At 40.5% G+C, this 27,488-nt stretch overlaps 1 protein-coding gene across 1 annotated transcript in view; it reads right to left on the reverse strand.

Annotated features, from left to right (window-relative positions):
- The window catches only part of rab3c (RAB3C, member RAS oncogene family), a 42,240-nt gene extending 32,319 nt beyond the window's left edge, over positions 1 to 9,921 (reverse strand). The window contains exons 1-2 of the mRNA XM_066644075.1: positions 9,824 to 9,921; positions 8,339 to 8,476 (exon numbers count right to left, since the gene is read on the reverse strand). The gene's annotated coding sequence lies outside the window, so the exon portion shown is untranslated. The remainder of the gene's footprint in view (positions 1 to 8,338; positions 8,477 to 9,823) is intronic.
- Positions 9,922 to 27,488: the final 17,567 nt, after the last annotated feature.

Below are 27,488 nucleotides of genomic sequence, written 5' to 3' on the forward strand. Positions count from 1 at the left end.
GCAGTTTTTCTACCATAAAGTCCTTGACACATATCCTAGGATATTTTGAGAGTTGTCAGAGTGAAGCTTGGCATGGGACTATTGCAGCTGTCAAGAATGTCCAAGATAAAGGGAGTTTAAGCTAAATTTTAGGCCAACATTGGAGCATTCCCAATAGGACGATAGATAGGACATTCTGATTGGACAGAACTTAAGTTATTCACCTTACTGCAGAATTAAATTTGAGAGATATTACGCAATATTCCAATTTCAGATGTGTTCAGTTGTTTGATTGTAGACAAAACAAGATGTTAGAAGCCCTGTTAAGCTTGAGGAGCCAAATGTTTAATTAATGAATTGGATTTCTACATTTTCACCCTCATCCCATATGTAGTTGATCATAAATGTTGTTTCTGTATGACGAAGGTGAGCACAGCAAAACAGTAGCCATCTTGAAACATGAAGCTGTTTGTACTTTTGTTAGTGCTTGTAGAAAACAAAATGTCATAATCCATTAAGCTTCCATTTTGTTAGCTTCATTAGCATCTTAGCTCCAGGGCAAAACTAAAAAAGCAAACAGAATAAAGGAGTTTCTGACTGAAAGCAGTAAATGGTGTAAACTGGATGACTTTGACAAGCTGCTGAATTTGAAATTGCACCGTGAGTGGATCAACAGCAGATTGGTGATCCACGTGAGGCCTGATCCACCTTTCACAGAACCGAGGGAAATCACGCACATCTCCATCATGTCACATTGTACATCAGCCTTCTTTCGGCAATGCGGTGTCTCACGCGTGTGGGTGTGTGTGTGATTCATACAGGGGTCTGTCAGTGGGTGGAGCCGTTTGCATATCTGCCGCTGTTTACTTTCACAGCGTGAAGGAACTCCACATCCGCCTTTTAAAAGCCTGAAAAGTATGCGTCAGAAACAAACCAGGTGTTGCTCTCTCTTTCTCTCACCTGAAACAGTAACTACTCACCACTGTGTAAGCAGGCATGGAGTAATCTGTCATTCTGTCTCAGATAATTTACGAGCTGAGTTCCATATCAAGCTGCAGCTTGTGATTCTGTAGCCACTTCCCACACTGCTCAGGAGAATTTCAAGTCAACAAATCTCACAGCAGTTTTTCTACAGGTGACGTATACAGACTTACTTATACGGCCCAGAGAATTTATCCCAATGCAGCTTTCCCAGAAATGAAGAAATGGGTACACTCCTGATGATCAAAATGGTACAACATAGGAGACAAAAAACAGGAGTTAGAGAAAGAAACAACACCAGGAGAAACAAGACTCCCCAATGCATGATGAACTCCTTAATTCACACTTATTAACATCCATCCATCCATTATCTGTAACCGCTTATTCAATTCAGGGTCACGGTGGGTCCAGAGCCTACCTGGAATCATTGGGCGCAAGGCGGGAATACACCCTGGAGGGGTCGCCAGTCCTTCACAGGGCAACACACACACGGTCACTTTTGAGTCGCCAATCAACCTACCAACGTGTGTTTTTGGACTGTGGGAGGAAACCGGAGCTCCCGGAGGAAACCCACACGGACACGGGGAGAACACAACAACTCCTCACAGACAGTCATCCGGAGCGGGAATCGAACCCACAATTTCCCTTAAAACTGACATATGTAAGTGACCTCTGATGAAGGACATGTGGATGACTAACGCATATTGCAACGACACAGGAGCTACTCTGTCTGACTTTACATCTTCAAGGTGGACCACAAATGTAGGTGATGTGTAAGTCAGTGAGTGGGCACAGTGTTTAAAACTCCAGGAGCACAGCTGTGTCTGATCCACTTATATCACCTCAAGGCACACCAGCCATATGGTGTCACCATCCATATGTCACTGCACCCATATGGGCCCCACTAATGTGTGTGTTGGCTGGGAAGGTTTTCAAAGCACCTCATGGAGGTAAAGGCTTATGTCCTTATATGTGCCTTAGACGTTGATTCAGCGCACTGTCGGAATGACGTTGGCAGTGCCACTGACATCAGTGTCAGCATCACCCCTCCAGTCCTACCAGCCACACACGCAAAGCTTTATTAATACTATGCTGGCACATTCACGGCAGCTTTGTTGCTAATGCTGGGAGCGCGCGAATCAGGCTGTCTTTGTCAGTAAACAAATGGCAGAAAGGATTCCTCAATCATTTCACATTCGCTGCTCGTGCACATCCTGCTCGTGTGTACAGAGCGCTGTTTACAGCTGTGATTGGCGCGAGCTTTTTTTTCCCCGCGGAAGCCGGTGAGTCAGTCAATGCGCGGGGGGCTTGGTGGTGCAGTGTGTGTGAAAGTGAGAGAGAGAGAGAGAGAGCGCTCGCGGACGGCTGTTATAGCTCGCCGTAGGCGGAGGAGGGTCATACAGAAGCATGGCAGGGGGCAGGAAACAGGTGTCAGAAATGACGCAGAGAGCGCGCTTCAGACACAAAAACGCACTCTCGCGCGCATACTCTCACATTCACACACATTCATACACTCCACGGCACTTGTGTCCTCAAGTCCTCAAGCTGTCTAGTACTTTTCAGAATGATGATAAGGGAGAGACTCACATTAGTCTCTCTCTCTCTCTCTCTCGCTCAAATGCCCGGGGTTATTATGGCACCGCTGTCTTTTCAAAGCGTATTAAATCACTGGGATTAAGTAATCGGTCTGTTTCTGGGCCCCTCTGGACCTGTTCGCTTGTTTATGTGTCTGCTATCCTCTGTGTATCTAAGCTTAGATTAAAGCCTAAAGCTATACCTATAACTTCATAAAACATATCAATGCTGATATCTGCTGTTCTACATTGTAAACAATATTCTTCACTTATGATGGACAACACACTACTGTTCTTCTTAAAAGTTGTGAATGTTATCATTATTCATTCATTGCTTGTAACCTCTTGTCACATTCAGGGTCGCGGTGGGTCCGGAGCCTACCCGGAATCACTAACAAGACAGGAACACACCCTGGAGGGGGGGCCAGTCAGTCCTTCTCAGGGAGACACATACTCACACACTCACGCACACAAGCCAGTCTACCAACGTGTGTTTTTGGATAGTGGGAGGAAACTGGAGCAGCTCGGGAAGCGAAGCTCGGACCCACAACCACAGCTCCCTGAAAGCTGTGCCGTGCCACAATTATTATTATCAATAAGCCCAATAATTTCCAAACAATAAGTGAAAAAATAACAGAAAAGCGCCCCTAAAAATCAATTACAATATGTCTGTAAACTTTTAACCAGTTAAAAAGTTGGGACGTTGTGCAAAACAGGATTTGAAAATCCTTTTCAACCTGTATTCAATTGAATACACTACAAAGACAAGATATTTAATATACAAACAGATAAACTTTATTTTTTTTTTTTTTGCAAACATTCATTCATTTTTAATTTGAGGCTTGCAACACGTTCCAAAAGAGTTGGGATAGGGGCATGTTTACCTCTGTGTTACATCACCTTTCCATTTAACAACACTCAATAAGCGTTTGGGAACTGAGGATACTAATTGTTGAAGCTTTGTTGGTGGAATTCTTTCCCATTCTTGCTTGATGTACAACTTCAGTTGCTCAACAGTCCGGGGTCTCCATTGTCGTATTTTGCGCTTCATAATGCGCCACACATTTTCAATGGGAAATTAAGAATGAGTAAACATTTGCAAAAAACAACAACAAAGTTAATCTGTTTGAATATTAAATATCTTGTCTTTATAGTGTATTCAATTGAATAGAAGTGGGGCATGTCAACATTTTATTTAACCATATGCCATAAGACATTCAATTCCCCCTACCTTAGACTTAAAGGTTTAATGCAATGCTAAAGAAGCAAGCCTTGTACACAAAAAATATTCTGGATGACATTTACATGTACGTGTGACATGTCACAATGTCACAAATGACTGTATTTGAAAATATGCTCTGTAACCAACCTGCATACTGAAGTTACTAAGCTGCAATGGCACCCTGTACTACAATTACTTATACAGTGCAGATTGTTTGGCTTGAGGATATATATATAACATCTGCACAGTGCATTAAGTGTTGCTGAATTTTTCATGTAAACCTATGTTTTTGTATATATTCTTCTTCTTTCCTCATAGTTTTGTTGGCATATTTTCTCTTAACAGGAAGAAGGGGAACTGGAGGTGGTGCACTGTATGTGTTTTACTTGTGTGTATGTGTGTATGTGTGTGTGTGTCTGACAGGAAGAGGGGGTGGTACTGGTACTAATTCTTTTCATGACTCATCAGAATGACCAGAATCACCTCTGAAGAACACGAACACACACACCTGCACAATGAAGAACATGGAGCTATTAAACTCATTTCACCACAATAGTGCTTTCTCTGGGCCTCTTTTATACACTAAAGAACACAGAGCTCTTAGCCCATTTTCTACAAGAATATATAGGACTCCCCCACCACCCACACACACATTCTGATTATACACAGACATTTCAGGACATGGAGATGGTTCCTCAAACTACTTGTAATGCAGGAAGACATGTTCAACTATATTTTATTTCAAATTCTGTAATGCTAAATAAACTCAAACAATAAAAATACACCACACAAATAATAAAAAAAACAGACAGAAAATAAAAAAGGAAGCCACTATAATTACAGAGATGGGGTGTTATTTCTCTCTGAAAAACAACATCTCTCTGCAGTCAGAGACTGCAACACACACACAAAAACAGCAAGCAAATTGCTAAAGCTAGTACACAAAGCATTATGGGTTAAGAAAGCCATAATAATAATGTCTGCCATGAGAAATCTCCCTAATATTAAATTTTCATCTCTTCCCTTGTTGTACTTTCTAGTTTTATTTGCTACTTTTTTGTAATCCCAGAAATAAAACATCATGAAACTAACAATTTAGAGCTTGCCTGGCTGAAACAGGATTACTGTTGTCAGTTTCTTTTTTTCAATTCAGTCTTAAATAATGCAGCAGTAACTGGTACAATAATATTCAATATGGAATGTGCTCATTATCTGTCTAAATTGCAAGTTAATTTTCAAACAGGGCGGCACGGTGGCGCAGCAGGTAGTGTCGCAGTCACACAGCTCAAGGGGATTTTTTTGAGGGGAGTTTTCCCTTCATCTGAAAATGTTACAGCAATAATATGAACCAACAATGGAAGCTTTAAGGGTTGTTAGCAGTGGGAATGCCACAGGTGACTGCAATCATCAAAAGAGGCCTTTCCTAACATAAATAAGAACTTCACTTTATGGACTGCAGTAGTTTTTAAGTACGTTTTTAACTAGGTATGGGAGGCACGGTGGTGCAGTAGGTAGGTGTCGCAGTCACACAGCTCCAGGGACCTGGAGGTTGTGGATTTGATTCCCGCTCTGGGTGACTGTCTGTGAGGAGTTGGTGTGTTCTCCCCGTGTGCGCGTGGGTTTCCTCCGGGTGCTCCGGTTTCCTCCCACAGTTCAAAAACACACGTTGGTAGGTGGATTGGCAACTCAAAAGTGTGCGTAGGTGTGAGTGAATGTGTGTCTGTGTTGCCCTGTGAAGGACTGACGCCCCATCCAGGGTGTATTCCTGCCTTGTGCCCAATGATTCCAGGTAGGCTCTGGACCCACCGTGACCCTCAACTGGATAAGGGTTACAGATAATGAATGAATGAAAATGAATTTTCAAACATAAAAATAATTCAGTGCAAACATTTCTTTATAATGACTTTTCTTTAAAACTGTAGAATGATTTTCCACATTAATAATTAGAAAGACCTACAAACAACACATTAAGAACCTACTCAGTGTCTTTATGCAGTTACTAGACAATCACATCAACTGGCTGATGAAGGACACTCATGCAGAGATAAGCAAACCTTTTATCATAACCACCTGCTCAGACTACTTGTAGCTATCTAATTGATCTCTAAATCCCTGTCCAGCTGAAGTCAGAGGGAATCCATATCTCAACATTACAGCTGGGCCTGCTTCAAACTTTTTATTGCACAGCTCGTCTCCTGAGCACTGAACTCACTGCACTATACGGAGAAAACCTCACTGCCACTGAGTAATAGATACGTTATATGAAAGCGATATCTGAGCAAAAAAAGTTCATGATCTTATTCAGTAGCAAATTCATAAGCTTGTTTACAGCAAGCCTCCTGACCTCACTCACCTTCCATACACTGACCACTGAAACTGAGCTGGCATGGTGTAGCCTTGTATTCAAGGGGTATTGACCTGACTGCCCACACTTTTTTGATCCTAATGAAAGCTGGCTCTGCTGTCAGCAGCTCGCTGGCATCACTAACAGGACCCCGCCAGGCCTGTTTAATTATTCAGCTCAGATCAGGGATGCTATGGCCCATCTCTGTTTAGCCCAGAGAATGAGAGAGGGAGTGAGGAGAGGACAAGAGCTCTGTCTTTAATATACTGTGTGCTCAGAATTATAACCCCCTCTCTGTCATTTTAGGTTATAAATATAGGCCATGTTTTGTTTGATTTGAAATCCTCCATGTAATTTTCTGTACATTCCTTGCTATGTAATGCACAAATTCTATTTATTTGGCGATTTGTTTCATTCTGAACTACCATAATACTACAAATATGCCATAAAATTTACACAGATGTTACACCACAATAAATTACATTTAACAAATAAATATAATAGAGAATTAAAACTTGCAGAGGTGTGTTATTTTATTTCCTTATCATTATACTTATACAGTGCCTTTCTTGACACCCAAGTACACAGTATAATCAACACTGCACAGAACGCCATTCCAGTCAACATTTAATCCAAACACTGGTGAGAAGAGGCAGCCAAACGTGCACTGCATACTCTCAACCAGGAACTACTGTCCGTCTGGAGTATAGCATTGGGCACTAGAGATTCATCCAGGTTAGAGTGCCAAGGCATAGATAGGCATACACATATTCACTCATTCACTCCCCACAAATAGAGACATTCATTCACATACACACCATGACAGTTAGAGAAGCCTATTCCCCTAACCTCCATGTTTGTGAGAGGAAATTGGAGACCCTGGAGGAAACCCATGTAGACATATGGAGAACATGGAAACTCCACCCAGATGGCACTTGAATCCAAGATCCCAGTGCTGGGAGGCAAACGTGCTAAACACCAACCCACTGTACTGCAGTGTTCACTGTAGAATTTACGTTGTTTACTGTGAAGTTTATAAAATCTGTGCCTTAAAGCCCAAACATTTTTGCCAATGGCTTCACATGATAATTCAGGTGAAAGCACTAACTAGACTTACATGTAGTGAATAGTACTGCATGCCCTACAGTTTTTGGGGATGGGGATGGCTACATAAATCTACAGTAAGAGATATGTCATTTCCCTTGCCATGAAATTGTCAGTGTATTGCTATCACTCTGGGTGCTGCAGTTTTTTCTCACAATTTAGTAAACACGTATTGGTGGGTGATTGTTTTTATGAAAATGTCCATAGGTGTCAGTGTGTGAGTGACTGAGTGACTGTGTGATGCACTGCAATTGCCTGGTGCCCTTTCCAGGGTGTGTTCAAACCTTTTCCAGCCTTGCAAACAATAATGCCTGTAGTTTCTGGACCCACTGTGACCCAAATCAGGAAGCTGTTACACAATATAAATGAATGAATACTGCTGTGTTAGGATACGGAATAAGAGCTTATATAAGAAGATATCTGCAGTCACACCACACTGACAGCATGTGTTTGGGGGGGGAATGTTAATAGGAAAATTTTGAAGAGCCCAACCCTGACTACTGTATCCACCGTGCTGTGCATTTAAACTCATCTTTTACACAGTCTTTTCTTCCAAGACCTTTTTTCCATTTATTCTTTCATTCTTAGAATTAGAATCATTTGATTGGCCTCTGTGCTTGCACAGAGAGGAGATTGTTCTCCGCATTCAACCCAATCCGTGCAGTGAAACACACATTTACACACTAGTGAACACTAGGGGGCAGTGAGCACACATGCCCAGAGTAGTGGGCAGCCCTAGGCTCTAGCAGTCGGGGGTTTTGTGCCTTGCCCAAGGGCACTTCAGTCATGACCTGCCGGCTCTGGGGATCAAACCAGCAACCTTCCGGTTACAACCCCTGTTCCCTAACCATCAGGCCAAGGCTGCCCCATTTCCTGTAATCAAGTCATAGTAATCCATATTAGCAAAGTACTCGTCATCTAAGAGACATTATTATAAGAGATAAGAAGAAAATTAACAGAAAGAGAATAAAAACTAAACAAAGGAAGACCTATTTAAATGTATCTTGCCCCACACTCATAACACTATCCCTACTACTATCTAAAGATTATTTTATTAACTCATACGTCTTGGTTAACAATAAAGCAACTGACTTATCTGTTTTTATGTATGACTGTGTTTAGGTTGAAGCTCACATCAAGTTTGAAAAGAAGGAGCTGAAAGTCCAGTGTTGATCATGAGGAAATCCTGAGGAGCACCGCCTCTTGACCATTGCCACAGTAGTCGCTCGTCCACCGCTTGATCTTCCTTCCTCTTTGCTTCCAAAACAGCTTCTGGAATGTTAAATTTATTTTGTCAGATAATGACAACTAACGTAGAGTTGAACAGTTAGAAAAATCATTTATTTGACTTCTTCGACTTTACATGGTAAACCTTTATACATATGACATTAATTAAAACGCAAACTTGAACATTCATTTTCATATAACTAACATACAGAGCAGGTTTGAAAATATATAATCTTAAAGGCTAAGCACCAGCTATATGAAAGTGTCAAACAAATAAATACAGTGGAATTTGAGTTCCTAACTTGTGTTTACTGATAGTCAGAAAACATTATTTCTTACTAATTCAATGAATAAGGTTTAAAAGACCGTTGCCCCCCCCGAAGGGTGTTCGGAAACTCTAATAGGCGTCTTACCTGTGACGTACATGGTGGACAACAACTCTAGAAGTTGCACGTAATTTAATGCAAAATGACGAAAAGGTGTGTTGTTTTTGGCTGCAATAATTCAATGTACAGTGGGACATCTGTGCACAAATTGGCGCTTTTCCAACAATATGGGCATGTAAGGAAACCAACGAAAGGTGTCCAAGAGCCTCTGTAACATGGAGGTAAACAGGGTAAGGACACTCACTTCGCCTGTTTTAGTTGGTGTTAGTTAACGTTAGCTTGACTCGCTAAACTCGGTGGCTCAGATTATACTCGGCTACGTAGCTGCATTACGGAGGTTTATAGTGTCGGATAAATTCGAGTTCGATCACATTTACAAGAATAACGGTACCTCTAAATTTGAGTTTAGCTTATTGCTGGGCTATTGTCATGAATAATGTTTGTTATTTAGCTAGATACTGTCATAACGGTGTTTTACCGCGGCATTGTTCAGCTGTTGTCCACCAGTGACGTCACGGTTGCGTTCAAGAATTTCCGTAGCGAGCTCGGTTTTTTCCGTCAATTAAATAAAATTGTCAGTTAAAATAATGTGAAATATTTATGGAGGTCCAAGTGGTGCTTAGCCTTTAAGAACGACAATGATGGCCTTCAGAGTATTCACTGGTTCTGCTCCCATCTCCCTCAATAGACTCTTAAAACCATACGTTAGCGCCCGCCCTCTCCGTTCCTCAAAGGAGCGCCAACTAACACGACCAACCCCCCGAACAGGTCAGTTGAGGCTATTCTCATCTCTGGTACCACGCTGGTGGAACATCTTCCAAGCACTATCAGAGCAACAGTTCAAGAAATCCTTGAAAACCCAGCTCTTCCGAGAGTATCTTTTGCGCTGAATGTCTTTCTTTAATGCACTTATTACTTCCTGGCATACTGCACTTAATGTAAGGTATTTTGTATAATTTGTGCTGTAGTATGATGCTGTAAATATGTATGCTAGTGTAAATAACACCTTGTGGATAAATTAGGCTCCGTTTATTTAAAGCGGAGGATTCTGTCTGCGTTTTGGCTTCCCGTCCACACAAAATGACGTTTTATATCACCGAAAACGTATCACTAGCTAAGTTTTCGAATAGCACCGTTGTCACTGTTCTCCTGTGGACGAAGGTAAACGGTTTTCGGAAAAGCGCTGACGTCACACAGCGGGCCTGTCTAAGACTGAAACGCAAACAGCTCATCACTTAAGTACATAATTCGTTAAGCTTCAATATACATGCACCTGGCACTAGATTCCAGACTCAAACATATGAATAAGTACAAATGATGCTGTATTAATAATATATAATGCACTATTAATGTCTAGATTTAGTAAATTCATGTCTTGCATGTTGCACTACATAGGGTGTATAGAGTGATTTGAGATTAAATCACCGTGTTGCTCTCATGCGTCGTGGTGTTTTAAGGTCTCTCATAAAGTGTTACTATGGCCCCCTACTGGACTGGCATGAGAATGCAGTCTTTTTCGTATTCGTCTGGACGGGGATATTTTCAAAAACGGATAAAATCTCCATTTCGTGTAAATCCATATGGACAATACGGTGTATCAAAAAGTATGAGTGGCTAATGAGTAGAATAGTCAAATGAGTTGTAGTAACATGTGGCATGAGATGTTCTGAGAGGAAGACTGTGTTCCCTCAGAGTTCTTCCATGTTACCTTTCTTATGTAAGAGCTGAGGATCTGTAACCTGGCCACAGTTTGTTATATAAGGAGTACAGACAGTGAGGTGTTTGTCTATGTGTGTGTATGTCCATGTGAAAGTACATGTGCATATGCATGTGTGTGTATTTCTAGAGGGTATGGCAAGGGCTCCTCTTGAGCAGGTCTCAATATTTCTCATATTCATGATCAAGCTTTTGAAGCTTTTGAAGTGCATGGATTTCAAAGCTGTAATTATTTGTGTTTTTCCACTGAAGGGTAGCGTTGTTTGGGCCGGGTGATATTTACATGTTGAGAGTCAGGTGAAAATTGATGGTGATTTAGACATTCTCTGACAGTGTAGAACTAAAGGGCATAATTCTTCTGGAGGACCTGAGGAGCGTGACAGCTGTATTTCTGTTTTTTCCAAATGCTTAAAAGGGGAATTCCACAGAATTTTCTAGATTTCTTCATATTTTGGTCACTGTGATGTAAAATCATTTATTTGATAATTATTTGATGCTATTCTTTTAAGGCTCAACTGGAGATTAACATACTAACAGATTTTTTTACACTAGTGCCAACAGAAACAAGAGGATAAATGCAGAAACCTTATCAAATTCTTTTTAAGAAAGACATTTTAAGCCACACACAACCCACCATCAACATATTCACGACTATCTTGTGTGATGATTTACTCTGGGAGCTTTTAGAGGTGTTAAACTCTTTGGACGTCTGCTTCTTATCACCACTGCTGTGAACAGTTCTGATTGCCACAGTGTGACATGAACTTCTTTGAATTACAGCAACTGGAACTCATCCAAAATGATTAATTGTCCTTTATCTAAAAGACCTCCAATATATAGTGCATAAATAATGAAAAGGAGAAACCCAGTTATCAGCAACCTTGTACAGAAAGAGTGCTGTAAACTTGTGTATCCATTTGCAGCTGCTCCCATTTTAACTTTGTTTTTTTAATGGAGATTATATAAGCACAGTGAGTGGACATTAAAGTAGATGAACTCACTAATTATAAGAGTATCTAGAAAATAAGAACATCTCCGTATGGCTTTGCTCTTTGCAAGGTCTTGCCACAGGGTCTGTGCAGTCTAAGTTTTGGATTCTTGTTTTCTCAAAAGTTTTTCTTGTGATCATGGGTTTGCCTGGTACAGTGTACCTGCCCTCCTGTGTTTTGACCCTTGCCTGCTGTGATAAATGAGTGTTGGGTTGCCCTTAAAAAGCTACTTGCACTTTGCAGCCCACTGCCAAGCCTCAAGTGTCGCACTGACTCTAGAATAGAGCACTTCAAATCAAATCACCCTGAATGCCTGTTTACATCTTAAAACGTTAATTATGCTGAACATATTTTAAAAGAGGAATGACCTTAAAGGTGAAGCACTCCTCTGGTGTATTTACATGATTCAAATGTGCAACAATTCCATCCATTTTTCTTTGGAGACCGTTTTCCCTTATGGCAAAATCTCTGGAACTGTGTGACTAGACATCACTAAGCTGTGGAGAACGCTGTGTGAAATTCCAAAACACACATTCTCAAACTATTATTGACTTACTATAAATTTAAATGTTTAATTTTATTTTCCAAACCTTGCCATAAAAACAATCCAAGTCCTTGGCCTAATATAACTGAATGTTTTCATAAAACAGAAAGGCCTCAGAGGGATTAGAAAACCAGATAAAGTCAAATACTTGGCAGTCAACCACACTGGCTCTCCCTTAGTGCACTGAAAAACAGTGTGATGATGCTGATGATACAAAGTTCTCACAGCCTCCTCTCTGCCACCGCCTTCTCTTGCTAGCTTTTCACATCTATACACACACACAGAGACCAACCAAACACACACACACAAAGCATTTACTCAGCTTCTGAAGGATGTCAGAGTGCTTTTTTGAGTCAGCAACCTGAACTCCAGTCTCCCCCCCTGCTTCCACAATTCTGTAATACAAAGCTTTAGAGAATTTTTAGAAACTTAGTAACAGCTTATGTAATTTTTTACTTCCAAATAAAGCATTTGATTTATAGAACTAAAATGTCATTGAATATAGTTTCAAAGCCGTAATAGTCAGCAATTTCTGGTCCGGTTTATGGGTAAAAGAAAAAACATCTCTTACAAACAGATGGCTAAAATGGAACAGAGGAAGCATTTTGATATTTGCCTTTTTTCGGCTGCATATGAAAATAAGCCTGCATTCATTTCCTTAATAATGTGATGTTATTAGCAGTGTATTTTCTTTTGCTGCGTAGTGGAGATTTTTAAATAATTGAATTATAATAAACTTATGAATGCTTAAGATCTTTATTTAAGCATAGATTTCATTAAAGAGACCATTTTATACATAGTATAATGCAGAGATGTTGACGTTTGCACCATTCACTCTGTGTTTGGTGCAAAGAAATCTACATCTATTTTCCCAAAGTAAAGCTAAAACATGGACTTATCTGACAACTGCTCACATGTCCATTGTCCTTTGGACTATCTGAGATGAGACTAGGGGTAGCCATTACCAAGTTTGCTTGCATAGTCTTTATCTGAATTTTCTTTTATACCTTTTGTATTCACCTGATTAAAGAAGACAGTTTCAAAACAGCGTATCTGTAAAATCTGTACATTTTTCACTCTAAATTTGCCACCGTCCCAAAAACGTTTTGGGGTGAGTTGCAGTTATCAAATTCTAAATTTGATTATGTACACAAAATACAGTTAATTTGGTCAGTGAAAACATTGAAAAACTATAAATTAAAAATATGAATTATTTCGACTTCTGTTAGTTAAAGATTCTAAAGATTTAACAAATCACTTTCTATTGTTTTTATTGTGTTTTACAAAATATTACAAAATATCCCCACTTCTGGACACTGGGGTTTGAAAAGCATAACTAAAGTGCTTTATTAACAACTTCAGTTCAGTTTATCTCACATGCATGGACATGAGAAAATAGCCTCAAATAACAGGCAAGGGAAACAGGATGCAGCTGGAGAAGTGCATAGAAGTGGACAAGGTTTTTGGAAAGCAGAATCATTGATGAAAACAAACCCATTCATTCAAAATTAACAAGGCCATGAAAACACCTTCTTAGAAGTTTCAAAAGCTGAAGGACATAGCGACAATCTCTCTGTGGAGAAAGAGTAGGGAACCTCCAGCCCATGGGACATATATGACTCTGTTCAACTATGTATCCTACATTTCTATTGGTATTTTCTTGGCTTTTTTCAATAAACATTGGTTGTTATGCAAAAAAATGAAATGAAAAATGTTCATTTGATCCAATGGACTACAAGATCCATGATTGCAGCTTCACAATAACATAAGGTTTTTAGTTCACAATCATGTAACGTCTATAGTTTGCAAGAAAGTCTACGCAAAGAAAAGATGATAACCTGTGTCTTGTCTTTCAGAACAAATGGACATGAGTTTACTTTTTGGCTTAAGTGGAAAAAAAAAGTCGGTGGGCCTCGTGGAGAAAACCTCACTGTTCCCAAAAAAAGCAACAGTTCAAAAGTAAAAGGAATTCTCTGACCACACACCTAGCTTCTTTCCAGTGAGCTAAACAGGAAATCAAGAGTGTGACAGAGGCAAGTGTGTGGGGAGTGAATGGATCACTAAGCTGAAAAACTTGTTTTTGAAAAGAAGACTATTTTGGCCCACAACCGAATCTGTTAATATTAATGTAGCCCCAGAGGGAAGAGAGCTCCTCACCCCTGCCATAGAGAATATATGGTCATATATGAACAAGTATGAATGAGATCATATTTCAGATCACAGCTAGATATGAATGCATCATTGTAGCCCTGATAAATGGGGAATCTACCCGGAAGCATTTGCTAGAAGCTATTTGAACAGCCCTGTTTTATTTCCTTGATCCTCAAACACTGGAGCTGTTGTTCAACAGGTACGCGTGGAGTTTTCCCTTCATCGGAAAATGTTACAGCAATAATATAAACCAACAATGGAAGCTTTAAGGGTTGTTCGCAGTGGGAATACCACAGGTGACTGCAATCATCAAAAGAGGCCTTTCCTAACATTAATAAGAACTTCACTTTATGGACTGCAGTAGTTTTTAAGTAAGTTTTTAACTAGGTATGGGAGGCACGGTGGTGCAGCAGGTAGTGTCGCAGTCACACAGCTCCAGGGACCTGGAGGGTTTGATTCCTGCACTGTGTGACTGTCTGTGAAGAGTTGGTGTGTTCTCCCCGTGTCTGCGTGGGTTTCCTCTGTGTGCTCTGGTTTCCTCCCATGGTCCAAGAACACACGTTGGTAGGTGGATTGTCGACTCAAAAATGTCCGTAGGTGTGACTGTGTGTGTGTTGCCCTGTGAAGGACTGGCGCCCCCTCCAGGGTGTATTCCCACCTTGTGACCAATGATTTAAGGTAGGCTCTTCACCCACCGTGACCCTGAACTGGATAAGCGCTTACAGATAATGAATGAATGAACTAGGCATGTTATGAAATGATTATGTTTATCAGACAAACATAGGTTGTGTAATTGAAACAATGACTACATTTTAAGCAACTAAACTAAAGGGCATGCTATTCACACACAGAGAGTATTTCTTTACAGTTCCTTAAGCAGTTGAACAGTCTGTACCTCAGTATGAAGATCTTATGTAAAGCAGTCAGACAGAATGTGCTTAGAGACACAAACACCTGCCATGTCCCATAACCCACTTCAGTTCAGACACTCCTGAGTGCAGTGGTCTACTAACACTATTGAGAGCAAAGAATGAAATAACTGTTTCAGTGTTATTCTGAGCATGCTCATCTCTCCTTTACAGCTCCCAGTTCTGAGCACGGTTGGACAAAAATAAAATTCAGATTTGTTTTGAGAGAGAGAGAGAGGTGGAAAGTGATTTAATGAAAGAAAAAAAAGTAAAAAGAAAAACTCGCAGGGCAGGGACTGCTAGATGAGTCACTCCAAGGCCTAGAGCGTTTCTAATAATGGGATAGATGGACCTTAATAAGGAAATCTCTGAGCAAACAGCAGCTTCCGGAGTATATCTGTCTTTAGACCATACTTGAATAGCATGAAATTGCCCATAACCTTCAAGATTTACCTGTTCTCATAGTGAAATGAAATCTGAAAAATGATCACCTTTCACTCTGCCTGTGTAGTAAAATAACAAGTAAAGTATTTTTCATTGTATTGCATGTCAAAAGAACCGAAAACAATGAGCTGTGTGTCATGTGTTTTTAAAATTTGTTGTTGACATACAGTGTTGTGGTCCTGCTGCTGTTGATGTTGCTTGTGGTTGTCATCACCATTGCTGTCGTCACTGGTGTTTTTGTTTTGTTGTCATTGGTATTGTCTTTGTTTTTCGGCTCAAAGCCCCTTTTCCACAGTGAAATGAATTGAGGCAAAGGGAGTTCCCAGACTCTGGATCCTGTTTTTCCTATTTTCCCATCTGACATCATTGTTACTGGAGGCAGCTGCCTCTGCTGTGTGGAGTGGACAGCCTCCTGCCCTCCCCTTACTCTCACTGACCTCAGCCAGACTTAAAACCTTACAAGAAAAATATATGTAACAATACATCTAAAGTAAAGATATTTATTTAAATAAATAATACAAATTATGCCAACTTGCTTGGGTATAAAGGAGCATCCAGAGGCCTAGTTCCTTCACAGTTAGCATCCTTTAATGGGGCCCACAGGGGTTGAACATAGGCAAGGTCTCAGGATGGGCTGGTACATGGGATAACACATGAATGCTCTGAATTGAAAATCAGTATCATTTCAATGTTGGTTCCCTCCACATGGGCCTTGACACACTTTGACAAACTGCAAGTTAAGTCTGTACTGCATACTTCAAATCATATGTCAGGAATGTTCCCCTGGCTTTAGAACAAAAAGACCATACATATTGTTGCCTGTATACATTTCAAAAGCCAGTGTTTGTCATAGTATGTGCATGTGTGTGTGTGTGTGTTCATACTCTTAACTCTCATCATGCTGCAGGATTCACATTTGGAATGAGTGCATATTTAAAGATAGTTCAAAAGCAACATTTCAATTGAATACAAGTCAAACAAAACTGATGAATCACTGCCTTAATTTTCATTAGTATTTGACATGCTCTTCAAGCATCTCTGGCATTTAGTTTGCAGTATTACACCACAGTTTCACTCCTATGTGAATGTACACTTGTCTGACAAGTTTTTCCAAAGCTAATGCACATACTTTATGCATGAATTATTAAGGCATGCTTACAGAAATCACTGAGCTATTTTAAGCATGATTTTCAACTGTGCCAACTGGTTAAAAAGACAACAGCTGACCACATTTGAGGCAGTGCCTACTATTAAGTGCAGAAAAAAATAATAACCCAAGTGTTGAATGTACTATTTTCTGACTGTGTCATGATCTGAATCACACTCCCCTTTAAAACATGCAGTGAATGGGATATTATCTAGCGCAGCTAATATTATTCCTTGATTCAAAACAGAACTGTGTTTTCATGTTGGGCATTATACCAAACGTATTTACCTGGCCTGAACATGCTTAATGACTGCTGTTTGCCTCTTTACTTTTGCCTTGGAGCTACTAAAATAGATCAAAATAATGAAAACCTAACTCACCCAAAATTATTTTATTATAATGGCATCATAGATAAGATTGCATTGAGATAAGGCAAACCATTCCTTTAATGGACTGTAATCATGCCCTTCGTCATCTTCATTAATAGAACATGTAAAATGTGCAATAACATTATTACCTTTTTAACAGGAAATCTACCAGTCCTGTTTCTCAGCAGTGTGAATGCTGGAGTTTCGTCTGTAACTCAAGTCCTGAATGTATTAGTGGAATGATAGTCATCTCTGTGATTACATATCTTGTAAAATGGTATCTGTTTCCACTGCAGGCTTTGTGAATTGTTTCAGTAAACTATGCTACTGCATTCAGGAGAGGTCATGCTCCACTCTCAGTCAGTCTATGATTAGGAACTTTACTAATGTGTTTGTAAAAGAAAGAGATGATGGTAATTAATAGTTAAAAGTACATTTTTCTTTGCACACCTACCTAACATTTTTTTTTTCTTTTTAGCTCCATCGTATTCATTGCTCTCCAATAATAATTGGCATATAGAATTATTCATTCATTCATTATTTCATTCTCAGTAAGCACTTATCCAGTTCAGGGTCGTGATCCGGAGCCCACCCAGAATCATTGGGCGCAAGGTAGGAATACACCCTGGTGGGGGCGCCAGTCCTTCAAAGGGGAATACACACACACACACACAGGGGACTTGAACCCATAGCCTCCAGGTGCTGTGTGACCACCTGCTGGGCCACCATGCCGCCCTGCATTTAAAAGTAGATACTGCATTTTGATGCTGAAAACTAAAGCTACAACTAAGTATCAAGATTGCTGCCACTAGTCTATATTTTACCCCACCATTCATGTTTATAGATTACAGTATGGCATGAAACATATAAGAAAATATTTTGTTTTGAATGTAGTTAAAAGCAAACAACATTTCCATTTACATACATTGTCAGATGTTCTTATACAAAACGAATTGCAAATGTAGAAACACTTAATGGACCTCCATGAATATTTCACATTATTTTAGTTACTGACATATATAAGTATGAATTAAAATGAAAATAGTTATGATTGACTGTTATGACAGTATCTAGCTAGCTAAATAACCAACATTATTCATGACAATAGCCTAGCAATAAGCTAAACTCAAATTTAGTACCGTTATTCTTGTAAATGTGATTGAAGTCGAACTCGAATATAGTATAGTATAATAGTATACTAGTATAATCTGAGCCACCGAGTTTAGCAAGTCAAGCTAACGTTAACTAACACCAACTAAAACAGGCGAAGTATGTGTCCTTACCCTGTTTACCTCCATGTTACAGAGGCTCTTGAACACCTTTCGTTGGTGTCCTTACATGCCCATATTGTTGAAAAATGGTTTTTTAAACCTTATTCCTTGAATTAGTAAGAAATAACATGTTTTCTGACTCTCAATAAACACAAGTTGGGAACTCAAATTCCACTGTATTTATTTGTTTGACACTTTCATATAGCCGGTGCTTAGCCTTTAAGCAGTGAATGTACTGCTGAGAGTCTAACACAAGCACTTTCATTAGTAAAGTTTGGAGGCTGGCTTGGGTTGGGAATATTAGCCCACTCTGTCCCGTAGAGAGCAGTAGTGCTATTCACTTAAGTATCACAGCAGGGGCAAGCCTGTGATGATTCAGATGTGCAATTAAACTGCTAACTTTTGGAGAAAAGGTGGAATCGTATCTCTGTTCCCAATGTTCCAAAGGTCTTATGTTCTCAGGATCCTGTGTTCCCTTTTTCTCTTTTTTATCATGTTTGATAAATTTGTTCAAGTATTGATCTATTAGAGCCACGGTTATGGGACCAGTTTAGGAAAAGTACTGCTATTCCATTGTGCTCTCCACATGTGGGTTTGAAATCCACCTTCATCAGCTAGTGATTGTTGGGGCGGCAAAGTATTACACCAGGTGCTGTTACTGTTACAGAGCTGCAGGGTTCTGGGGTTGTGGGCACAATCCATACCTTGGTGCGTGGGTTTCCTCCAGATACTCTGGTTTTCACAGTCCAAAAACACTTGTTGATATATGGATTAGTTATTCAAATGTGTCTATATGCATGAATTTATACGTAGATATGTGGTACTTTGGCCTATTGCACTACAGGTCAGGTTAAAAAGGTTACAGAAATGAATGAAGAGTAAAATTAAGTGAAGTCTGGGTCACAAACTTTCACCTAGTGGCCACTTCAGCATTTATATTGGCTTACCAATCTGTCATCAAAGAGAGCGGCGATGAGTAAGTGGCATCTTCGCACATTTTCAATTCAGTCACAGTCCGTCCGTAAGGTGTTGGGACATTCCCACAAGTGTGAGGATGCCTCACGAATGCAGATGGCTGATTTTTACAAAATCCTTTTTGAAGTAACTTGCATACCAGACAAAACATCCACATGGTTTTAGGCTTTCGTAATAAAATGCTTTGTGCAGGTAATGGTGGAACATCTCGATCCTGAGGTTAGAATGCAGTTTCCTACAGCATTTGCCAGAGGAACACAGTAGATAACATAATGTCTTGAAAACTAAATTAATGAAACCTGTTTAATGCATGGGCGGCACGGTGGTGCAGCAGGTAGTGTCACACAGCTCCAGGAACCTGGAGGTTGTGGGTTCAAATCCTGCTCCGGGTGACTGTCTGTGAGGAGTGTGGTGTGTTCTCCCTGTGTCTGTGTGGGTTTCCTCCGGGTGCTCCGGTTTCCTCCCACAGTCCAAAAACACACGTTGGTAGGTCGATTGGCGACTCAAAAGTGTCCGTAGGTGTGAATGTGTGTGTGTTGCCCTGTGAAGGACTGGCGCTCCCTCCAGGGTGTATTCCCGCCTTGCGCCCAATGATTCCAGGTAGGCTCTGGACCCACCGCGACCCTGAACTGGATAAGTGTTTACAGATAATGAATGAATGTTTAATGCATACAGTTACTTCTTTAAAGTTAAACTCTTTCAGTGTAATGCTATATGTGCACTTTAAAGAGTAGCAACTGGTTGCATGATTTAGAAGTGTGCGCTGCACATGAACAAAATGTGATTTTTACATATGAATGTTGCTCATATCTAACGCATAAAAAATCCTGCATTATTAAAATGTTAAAATGTAAACAAAGTGGTGCTGATAAGAACCAAATGATGATTATAAACCAGCCCCACAGTGAGTGCTTCAATTCAACAGCTTCAAACGAGTTTGATCCCACATTACAGGTGAAAATAGCATTAGGGACCTTGCTCAAGAACTCCTATTCTTGAGCTGCGAATTACAACCCAAAACTGCTGTGTTCAGGTCAGGGTCCAACTGACCAACACACTGACCACATAACACACAGTGCATGTTTCAATTCAGGTAGTGCCAGGGAAGCCCATGAATGATGGGATATCCAATCCTGCTGCTGGTTTTTCAGCCACCCACATTCCCCCAGTGTGCTCTCTGTGACTCAACTTGAGAGGAGCAACCCCAGCCTGCCACCTTCAGCCTGCTTTCTCTCCCTCCTCCTCTTTCTCACCTTTTAGAACGTATTTCTGCCTTTCAGTCACTGAGTCAGTGGCACTGTACCATATTAATGACAGAGTAGGCGTGTGCTGCCCTCTGTGCATGGCCTTACCTCACGGTGTTTCCGGTATTCTGTTCACCAAGATCAAAACACCAGTCCAGTTACGCAAGCTTACAAAAGTCAGTCTCAATAACAGAGTCATTATAGAGCAACGGAGTGTAAAAGTGTTCTTCAGTTTGATATGAAGCAAATCTAACTAATTATGATCGGACTCATTTCACATTAGTCAGAGGTATTACATAAGACTCTCTTGTGTTCTGCTATATATTGCACTAATGAGGCAACTAGCGTGTGTAAACATTGATCTCACACCTCAGTGGTATTTAAAGCTGGAAGAGAGAGCGAGAGAGAGAGTGGGGGATGTTAAAGCATCTGTAAAAGATGTAGGAGGCATCCTTCCTCAGAGGAAACACTAAAGGAAGCAGTCTTGTGGCCCAAGAATCCACAGAGAGGAAGAGGAAGCCAGAAGTAGGGCATAGGAAGCCCCCATTCTAAAATAAATGTATCTACATTAAAATCAATATCACATCATATTACACCATTCATAGCTATTATACCAAACTTTTCATTGCCAATTGCAAAGCTACAGCAAGAAAATTAAATTTTAAATGCACAGCAAGGTGTCCCCAAATATGTGACAGACAGCACAATTATCAGCTTGTTGTGAAATGTGGATCTCTTTGTTTCTTTTTGGATTTGTCACAATTATTTAACTGTTTTTTTTTAACCATTTTTAGAACCACTGTTTTCAGGCACTGTCCAAAACAATACCAGTCATTTTCCCCTGCCCAGTTCAGAGCTGTTTGTCTAATGTATTTAGACAGCTCTCTGAAAATAAAAGGGATGCTGTCAAACAGAAAAGCAGTGAAATGCTGTTGATATTTCTGCAGCACTAGTCTATTCCATTATCAGCTCCAACCACAGAGTAATGCCTAGTTTAGAAACAAGGTGGTGGCTTTAATGTTATAGTTGATCCATGTATATTTGCCAGTGGCGCAGTCAAGTCCCGCTCCAGGTGCAGAGTTTGGTGTGTTCTCCCTGTGTCCGTGTGGGTTTCCTCCTGGTGCTCCGGTTTCCTCCCACAGTCCAAAAACACACATTGGTAGGTGGATTGCCGACTCAAAAGTGTCCATAGGGGTTAGTGTGAATGTGGGTGTGGGTGTGAAACCCTGTGAAGGATTGGCGCCCCCTCCAGAGTGTGTTCCCACCTTGCACCGAATGATTCCAGGTAGGCTCCGGACCCACCGTGACCCTGAACTGGATAAGAGGTCAATGACAATGAATGAATGAATGAATGTATATAGTTGCCTTTCCTAAACACAGGGCACTGATCTGGTCAGTGTGACACATCCCCACCTCCTGACCCCAGGCCAGCTCACAGTAATGATTACATGATTACAACACCTTATTTTATTAGAAGCTAAGAGCTTGCTTGTTACACTGTGACAAAAACATGTTGGACACAGCTTAACAAACATGAGAGTACCTGGATTCTCTCATTGACGTTGGGAGAGGAAAATACAGCTGGGTGTATCTCTCTCCCTGTAGGGGTCTTCAGGCTATGGGTGAGGCATCCTGTACCTGAGTCTAACTCGCACACCACAGCAGAACTTCCGGAGCTCACTCGAGGGCATCATGGGAGAGGAGTAAATTCTGAACACAATGATGAGAAACAGAGGCAGCAAGTCAGTGTATGTGTGTTTGTAGAGGATGAGTAGACTCGATCAAGCACATCCTGGCCCGGAACAAAGCTCTTATGGTAATAAGCAATAATAAGCAGAGGAACAGGGCCACATCATCAGTTATGAATCACCTGCCATTGTCCTCAGTTACTAACAAGGCAAAAGGTAAAGGCATATTCATGCATTTACAAAGGAAAGAACTTATCAGAGATATGTTTTATTACTTTATGTCTCAAACTTTAAAGTAGTTCAGAGTTTCTTGCATATTGAAATGTACAGTAAACTGGAAAAACTAGAATATAACAGATATTCTATCATATTTGGTGCTGGATAAATTTATCCTTTTTCTTCCATAAGGCTTTTGCATCGTATTGTATTTTTTACTTCAAGCATCGTATAAAGTGTAGAGTAGTTAAGATATTCTTACGTCTCTCTTGGCAGTGTGCTGGGATTCTGTAAATGAAAGGCAATGGAGAACTTCCTTTTCTCATGGATAAAGACATGTTGGATCTATGTTTAGAACGGAAGATAATTGTTTTGCTTTGTGTGGGTGTGTACGTGTGTTCTTGCGCGCGCGTACATGTGTGTGTGTGTGTGCGTGCTTTAAGCAGAAGATGTACATACTCTTATCATGAATACAGTCATTTTCTGGGATTTATTTCCTGAAGCAAATGCATTAAAACCTTGCTGAGTGCACTTGGTTGTCAATACTCATACTGAGTGAGGCAGCGGGAGAACACTGATCTATTTTAAGGTTATTTGATATTTGCAAAATCTTTTTTGATGCATGACGCAACTGTGTAAAGCCATATTTATCACTGTCTTTTCTGGATACAGGACTCTGAGTTAGACAGTGTGACTCATCAGCAGCTTCTGACCCCAGACCAGCTCACATTAATGACTACAGCCGCTTATTAGGCTTTGCCTCTCACACTATATGGCTAAGTATTGCTGAACACCAGCTCATATAACATTTATTCTGAAATCGAGGGTGTCTTTTGCTGCTGTGTCGCCCTTTGCTCTTCTGCAAGTCTTTGAACTAAGTGCAGTGGCATATCTGTGAGGATTTAATGGCATTCAGCCACAAGAACTTCAGTGAGGTCAGGTATTGATCTGAATCACAAACACTATTCCAACTTATCCTAAAGATATTGAATGAGGCTCCATCACTCCAGAGAACACAGGTACACTGTTCCACTGCCCAGTGCTTGGATGCTCCTATACTCCTATATCAAACACATGGCACTGAGCTACCTGCAGCTCATGTGTGACTGCTCCAAAATGTCCTAGGCCAGTTAGCAGTTTTCTATGAAGTGTCCACAATGTGTCAACCTTAAAAATGTATCAGTAATTGTAATGGGAGTTAACAAACATTGGGAGCGAGTATACAAATTCTTTTCTAAACCACTGTTTACAGCAAGTGGCACGGTGGCACAGCAGGGAGTGTCGCAGTCACACAGCTCCAGGGACCTGGAGGTTGTGGGTTCAATTCCCACTGTGGGTGACTGTCTGTGAGGAGTTGGTGTGTTCTCCCTGTGTCTGCGTGGGTTTCCTCCGGGTGCTCCGGTTTCCTCCCACAGTCCAAAAACACATGTTGGTAGGTTGATTGGCGACTCAAAAGTGTCCGTAGGTGTGAGTGTGTGTCTGTGTTGCCCTGTGAAGGACTGGTGCTCCCTCCAGGGTGTATTCCTGCCTTGCCCCCAATGATTCCAGGTAGGCTCTGGACCCACCACAACCCTGAACTGGATAAGCGGTTACAGATAATGAATGAATGAATGAATGTTTACAGCAAGCAACATTTTTCCTCCTTTCTCCCATGTGGTGCCCCATGCATCAACATGAAAGAAAAATACATTTTTGTTCATTTTCAGTGAAGAATAAAAGCACACACTTCAATCTTTGTCCAATAAGTCTGACCTCAAAATGTCAAGTACGAAACAAAAAAAACAGGTTTACATCACTGTAGTAGCTGCATCTGAAGGAAAATCAAAATGTTTGTCCAGCTGAGTGAAATGCTTTATGACTCAGGATGTGAGTCAGGAGTTTCTAACAAACCTGCATCTCTCTGCTGTACTTCTGTCTGATTCTGACAGCTAAAGCAGCTTGTGTTTGAGGGAAACTTTATCATCGACGTGAACATCCACCGCTTATCTACAGTAATGATGTTCTCATTCATACTTTAAAGGGGATGTGAATTCAGTCGCGGCTGAACAAAACAGCATATCATCATCAAGTCTGCAGGACATTGTCAGGCCATGTTCAGCACTGACGTCAGCCTTCCACAGGCAGTCATCAGTTAACGAGCCTAGTGGTACTCTTAAAACAGTGCTGACCCGTGGTGTCCCTCATCAAGGTGAAAAAGTTAGAGAAGGTGAATGACTGAATCAATGAATGAAAAGTGATGGTCTTGTCAAGAGTGACATTAGCCGGATATTAGCCATCTCATGCCTACAGGGTGTTGTCTTTTAAAATTTGTTCTTTTTTTCCTGCTTTCATCACTGGAAGTTGTTGTTTTTCTGCTGGCAAGTTGTTTCTTGAAAATAGGAGAGGAGACTCGAAAGGTAGAGATGAAAATGAAGTTTATTGGGTGCGCATGGGTCTCTTCCTAAACAAGTCTGAAACTCTCTCTGTACAATACCCTTTTAAGAATAACACAGTGATCCCCCCACCCTTAGCCACACCTAATCAATTACCATAGCAATTAGATTAGGCGACTCCAGAACAGACACAGCTACATTCAAAGGCACTTAACCCTATGAATAGGTATGAATACAGGTGTTAACATTACACAGGATAACCCCTGGTGTCTTGGGGATGTCTAGTCTGTCTGCAGATTGGCCCAAATGTTTGGAACAAAGGACACCCCATGGTAATTACATTATACAAAGACACCAAGGTGGCTGCATACAGGGTTCATGTGGGGAAGTAAAGAATAAGTGTATAAAATATAGTTAAAAGGAGAAGATTATTAGAGATTCTAACAAGGGCTACAACCACTCTCGATAGTGATAAAAACCCATACTCAATCATATCACCTCTGTCCAGAGAAAACCACAACAATATCTTTTAAACAACAACAGCAAGAGAAGACAAAACCTGTCTTTTTCCCCAGTGAGATAATTATGTAGAAGTTTGTTATTAATGAACGCAAAGATAAACAACAGAAATGGTCAACAGAAGAGAGCAGACAAAGTTTTCCAGGGCAGGACTGAGAGGGAGACAAATACAGCATGGTTGATTCAGTGATTTGATGTGTGTTATGCTGCCACCATGTGGTAAACATACATCTCTTGCTCATGATTAGTAAAACTCAACAGTATGAATAACGTTAATTAAGCTTTGAATTCACTGATTTTGTGTAAAAAAAAAGTGATATGCCTATTTTCTTTAGTAGATTACCCAACACATTCATTTGACATCTGAAGTTATATAACAATTCTGTATTTGGCATATGCTCATATCAGTTATTCCAGGTCGGGTAGATTTCCCTTTCGGATTTCCACTCAAAATTTGAGATGTTCTAAACTACATTTTGCCATACGTTAAGGAGTTGAAATACCGCTACACATAAGCAATCCACCATCCTCAAATGTCTTTTCTGCAGTAAATGCTTTGCCTTCTAGCACTGGAAAAGATGTAGGCAGAAGGCAAGCCAGGGCTGTGTACCAGAGCTGGTGGGAAATTAAGAGCATGGCAACCCAATAAGGATTGGATGGTTGCCGTTATCACATACTCTTATTATCAACCCCCTGGTGGGAAAGATAAGAGTCCATGCCAAGGCAGGATCAGCATGTGAAGGCTCTGTGGCATGTCCCCAGTTGCTTGATGGTGCTTACGAATGGGCCCTTGGAATGGTAAAGGTCAAGGAGCGTGCCACTGCCACAGCTATTGTCAGCGGTGAGACCCTCCAACTCTTCAACACAACTGACACACCCAGGTAGAAGACAGCAAGTCAGCCTGGGTGCTCAGTTTGGAGAGGTGAGGGTTGGAGGAAACGGGACTTTTATGAAACCTTAAAATACACCAACTAATAGGTTGTTGCTGGGACAGCTGTATCTTCTGGGTGGGCCTGTGTGGCATCTACCACAGATTCTGTGATCAGTGGGGAGTTGAAGGTGTGGAGATCTATACAGAACAGCTCCATTTCCAGGAAGAAAGATACATATATATTTTGCTTGTAGTTAAGTTTAGGTTTGGTATATTGTGTTGTTTTGTGTATGGAGACAGTGTTTTTGTTGTGATGTTGTAGTCCGCCATTCTTGTACTTGTCCTTTACCCTTTTGTTCCCCACCCCTGCACTGTGTGTGTTTAGTAAGTGCTGGGCTGGGCACTTTCCTGAGCCTTTTGTAAAAGGCATTGGTTTATAGTCTTTTCAATAAAGAGCATTTTTCCTAGAAGCGCTGTGTTGTCTTTGCCTTCTTTGGCACCAATGCACAATACATAAACTCACACAAATATTGGAAATGGAGAGTTTCCATCACTGGAAAAATAAAAAATGAAATGACTACTTTTAGATGAAGACTGATATTCTTGAATCTCATGAAAAAACCTTTTCTCCCCCTCAGGAAATATTCACAAACCATTTTGGTAAATAAGCACAACACAAACTATAAGGTGAAAGCATATTCAGTCCTGACCTTTCATGTTTTAATTCTTGTTCACACTGAACTTAAATAAATATTAAATTCATTAAATATTTCCAGAGTTTTAACCTTGTAAAAAAACTTAAATACTTGAGTCCATTCACAGTGGAATGATTCATAACTAAAAGACATTGCTTTCTTCACCCACAGTTTGAGTTTTACCTCAAACTGCTATGACCCTATATTGTTGGACTTGGTGAAGATGAGTAAGAAAGGTCTTGAATTTGTTTCCACGTGAAAATGCTAGAAAAATTAAAACTACTTGTGAGGTAAAATTATTTTTTTAAGTGGATCTAACATTGTACATCAGACAGAACACAATAAGTCACAAAAATGAGTACATTATTGTGCAAAATCATGTTGTTGTTTTTTTTTTCATGTTTTTTTGACAAAGCAGGACATGTGAACTGCAGAATGCTAATGTAAAAAGCTCGTAAGCTGTTTAGTAATTTGTGAACAGATGAAATGTTTCATCTGCGTGTTTAAAGAGAGAATATTAAAGTATTTCTGACTCAGCTTGAGGAGGTTTGCG

This window comes from Hoplias malabaricus, chromosome 14 (genome assembly GCF_029633855.1).
Source record: "Hoplias malabaricus isolate fHopMal1 chromosome 14, fHopMal1.hap1, whole genome shotgun sequence".
Taxonomy (NCBI): domain Eukaryota; kingdom Metazoa; phylum Chordata; class Actinopteri; order Characiformes; family Erythrinidae; genus Hoplias; species Hoplias malabaricus.